We start from the raw sequence: 4,670 nt of genomic DNA, 5'->3' as shown, positions 1-4,670 counted from the left end.
GACGGGATCTAGAGTCATCTATGAGACAAGTCTCTGAGCAAACCTTTGAAGGATTATCTAGTGGGTTAGTCTTCGGGTGTAGCTAAGAGAGATTTTCTTGACTAAGTTGATTTTGTTTTGTTTTCTCTTTTTGAGACAGAGTTTTTCTGCATGGCTCTGGCTATCCTGGAACTCACTCTGTATAACAAGCTGGTCTCAAATGCAGTGATGTGCCTGCTGCCTAAGTGCTAGAATTAAAGTTGAATACCACTACACCCCCACCACTACACCCAGTTCTTGACCAGGCTAATTGAAGTGAGAAAACAGACACTAAATGTGGGCATTGCCTTCCCGTAGCATCCCAGGCATAAGGAATACTGAAGGGAAAGCTCCTAGTTTTGCCTGCTTCTCCTCACATCTTGCTGGTATGCTCATCAACTCTGTTGCTAGCTCTGTCTTTGCTATTGTCCCTGCTGGTTCCATATTCCTCTCACACTGGATCCCAGTTTCATTAGCCTTACAACATACCCTGAAGGTTCATGGCTCTCTAAGATTTTTCAAAGTCTTCAGGATTAGTAAGAATTCAGAAGCATCCAGCCTCATGGGCTGAGCAGTAACTGGGTTTGAACATCTCCAGTGTGCTGATAATTATTATTGGACTGCCTAGACCCTACTGTGTAAGTATATGTAAGAAATCCCCTTTCAATTTATATTCATTTTATCATTTATGATTCTCTACAAATATGTAAAAGGACCACATTGGCACAAACCTTCCTTCAAAGAGAATTCTGGGAGAAGAGGAAGGCAGAAAAGAAATGAGGATAATAGAGCAAATCCTGAGAAATACTAAGGACTAACACTTAGTCACTAGGACTCAGAGGAGCAGAAGTCTGGCAGTGCTTCCATCAAATGTCCTTGCCTCCAAAACTATGAGTTAATAATTTTCTATAATTAGAAAATTATGTGTCTTAAAGAGCTTATTTGATTTTCTTTGAATTTCTTCTTTTTGGACTCTTTTAATTTAGAAAGTTCTTTTTTAACTCTTGGATTTTTATGCATTTTTAAAGTGATTGTGTGTGTGTGTGTGTGTGTGTGTGTGTGTGTGTGTGTGCATGTGCGCGCGCGCGCGTGTGTCCGTTCTGTTTGGCATTTACAGAAAAAGTTGGTATAAATTAAAAATGGAGATTTTAGTGACTGGCGAGAAGGAACAGTCAATAAAGTGCTTCCAAAGCAAGCAGGAGGACGCAAGTCCTGACTCTCATTGCCTTTTTCTTTTCCCTTTTTTAATTTATTAGTCATTTTATTTGTTTACATTTCAAATGTTATCCCCCTTCCTGGTCTCCCATCTAAGAATTCTCCACCTCTTTCCCCTCCCCTTTGCCTCTATGAGTTCTCCCACCCGCCCTCCTCATCTTTAAAGAAAAAAAAGTCACTGTGCTTATAATCCCATAACTGGGAAAGCTGAGACCAAGGAATTCCCAGGGATCAGTGACCAGACAGTCTAGGTAAGTGAGTAAGCTCCAGTATTAGTGAGAGACCTTGTATGTAAATCAAGTTGAAGAACTAAGAACTAAGACTGACTGGGTAAGTAAGCAAGCTACAGTATTTGTGAGAAATCATGTATATAAAGCAAACTATTGAGGAGGACATCATATGTCAACATCTGACCTACACACACACACACACACACACACACACACACACACACACACGTTCATTCATTCATTAGTTAAATAAAAAAATACACTTGCCATAGCCATAGGTCTATCAGTGGTGGTGAGTGTTGTCTCTTTGACAGATTGTCAAATCACTTAGGAGTCAGGCTGTAGACACACCTTTGAGGGAGTTCTCCTGGACTGAGTTAGCCACTGAAAGTCTGTGAGGGATAATCTTGATTGCTTTAACTGATGCTAACCCTGACTCATGTTAAACTGTGGGCAAACAGTTCCCTGATCGATGTTGGCTACCTCAGATGGAGCTGTCTACAAAACAAACACACTACCAATTTCTAATTCTTAGATTGTTCAGGCTGTGGTCCCAGATATCCTATTTCTTTTTCACTGTCTTTTAAAATAATATTTGTTTATCTATTATACCAGCCTTTTAAGCTAATGTACACACTTAAACACAAGTGTGTGCCCATGGTAAAATCAGTCCTCCCCTGAAGAGTTTTGCATTTGTACTGTGGAAGTTGTTACCTTCCAACTTGGTCTTATTCTCATCCTAAAAGGCCTTGGCAATGAACAAAGAGACACCTTGTTGGTGGTGTTGCTCTTATATCAGTCAGGGGTAGAGCAGATAGCAATCCTTTGTTCATTGTAGCTTGATGTCTGGCTTGGTGGCCAAAGCTATCTGTCTTAGTTAGGGTTTTACTGCTGTGAACAGACACCATGACCAAGACAACTCTTATAAGGGCAACATTTAATTAGGGCTGGCTTACAGGTTCGAGGTTCAGTCCATTATCATCAAAGTGGGAACAGCATCCAGCAGGCATGATGCAGGCAGAGCTTAGAGTTCTACATCTCCATCATCTCCATCTGAAGGCTTCTGGTGGAAGATTCACTTCCAGGCAGCTAGGATGAGGGTCTTACAGCCCAAGCCCACAATGACACACCTACTCCTATGGGGCCACACCTACTCTAGCAAGGCCACACCTCCAAATATTGCCACTCCCTGAGCCGAGGATGTACAAACCATCATGTTATCTTATCATAGGACTTATAAAGATAAAATCAAGTCAAATTCAGGCAACAGAGAGTAGGAGAATGAAGACAGACAGAGCCCTTTAGATGACCATACCACCCACAGACCTGCCTCCAGTGCAGAGCACAGGTGCGCCATTAATACCCTCTTCCTACCATGGCACAAAGCACAGAAGGAGGACGTCACCCATGGGCCTTCCAGATGCATGTCCAGGTCACAATGGAACCACCACAATATATGAATATAGGGTAGACAGATGGGAAAGAAAGAGAAGTGGAGCAGCTTGAGTATTATGAGAAATGGTACCTACCGGAGACACAAAAGTGAAAAGGAAGAGCCTGTTGTGAGTGGCCAGTCCTGCCACCTGAAGCCATGGTGAAGTCCCAGCCCCAAGCTGCTGCTGAGGGCCATATTTGGGCCTGTAACTATTCAATAGCAGGGGTCAGTGTCAATGTCTGTGGCTCATATTATCACTAGAGAACATGGGGATTCAATGGTTGGGGCTGCCACTGGGGACCATGTGGATGTCCAGGAACTATGCATAGTTGGCTCCACCCCTCACTGGATGTGGTGCTTGGTAGAAGTGGCCATATCTCTCATCTCTGGCAATACTCAGGAGAGCAGGTCCTATACCTCTCACAGTCAGAATAGTGGAGCTGGCCCTTGTGGTAGAAGTATGGGTGATGCCAGTCCCGAGGGCCTGGGTTAGCGCATCCCAAAATCTATATTATCTGCAAGTGGTTGGGATGTTTGAAGGGTCCATTCATGCTGATCCGGGGATGAAGGATCTCTATGATACAAGTCAACAATGGGATGACCAGGAGGAGTCCCTATGACTATTCAATATTGATGGTGTCTCAGAAGCCAGAGATCCCCAACCAGACCAATGACACATTGTAAGAAATATTTGAAAATGAAGATGTGCGGACAGATGGATATACTGTGGGATGCACTGTGACATACTGCAGACTTTACAGTGAGACTATTTTTATGCTTCCTTGTTGTTGTTGTTACTATTGCTGCTCTCTCTCTCTCTCTCTCTCTCTCTCTCTCTCTCTCTGTGTGTGTGTGTGTGTGTGTGTGTGTGTGTGTGTGTGTGTTTGTGTTATTCGGGGCATTGCTAGGGCAAAGAGGAGATATTAGGGGATAGAGTGATGAGTGGGGCTGGGGTGCATAATTTAAAACTCACAAGGAATCAGCAAAAAGTTAAAATAATAAGGTATATTCATCTTTTAAAAGTATATTTTTGTTTTTGTAAGAAATAAACTGAGATGTGCAACCTACTCTGTAGTTTTCTTATTTTTCTTTTTTACTTCTATGTGGTGCTGAGAATCAAACCCAGGACCTTGTGGTGCTAGGTAAAACACTCCATCACAGAGCTACATGCTCAGCCATAAAGCACATGTCTTCTTGTGCTTTATTGAATTTTTCCTTGGGAAAAAATACTCAGAGAGGAGAGGTTTTAAATCCCAAGCAATAAACGGCCAAGGTCTCTGTCCAACTGTCTTAAAAACTGAACTTCAGGATACGTACAGTAAAGGCCTTCAGTACAAAAAGGTATATCTCTGAGATGCGCTTGCCGGGGTGCCCTTGACAGAGCATAATCTCAGTAAATAGAACCCTGGTCTATGAGGCATGGTACCCAAGAGTGTAAAATGGCAGTGTGTGTAATTACATCTTCCTACCATGTGAAATGAAATGTGTCCTTCACAAGGAGATGACACCTACTCTAGCCTGAACAGAAGGACCTGCAGAGCTGCCCTTGACATCCCCCATCTGTCCCTTGTTACACTCTTGAACTAGTTGTTCTTTCTGTCCCCATGTAATAAAGTCTGATACTGAATAAGAGACAATCTGACCCTTGTGTTAATTTATTACTTAGCTATTATTTCCACTAACCAATAATCTTTCTATAGCTTTGCATCCTCTAGGAAATAACATTAATATATTGTCAGGTGTGGTTTTCTTAATCATCTCACTTCCTTTCT

The 4,670-nt window shown here is 42.4% G+C and overlaps 1 non-coding gene across 1 annotated transcript; it reads left to right on the top strand.

Moving 5' to 3' along the window:
* The first annotated feature begins 2,207 nt into the window (after positions 1 to 2,207).
* LOC120094908 (small nucleolar RNA SNORA48) lies at positions 2,208 to 2,348 on the top strand. The gene has a single exon (XR_005489598.1). It is a non-coding gene; the product is annotated as a small nucleolar RNA SNORA48 (small nucleolar RNA).
* The last annotated feature ends 2,322 nt before the right edge of the window (positions 2,349 to 4,670 follow it).

Source organism: Rattus norvegicus, chromosome 9 (genome assembly GCF_036323735.1).
Source record: "Rattus norvegicus strain BN/NHsdMcwi chromosome 9, GRCr8, whole genome shotgun sequence".
NCBI classification, from domain to species: domain Eukaryota; kingdom Metazoa; phylum Chordata; class Mammalia; order Rodentia; family Muridae; genus Rattus; species Rattus norvegicus.
The sequence above is the reverse complement of the archived record's forward strand: the minus strand, read 5'-3'. Positions and strand labels throughout refer to the sequence as shown.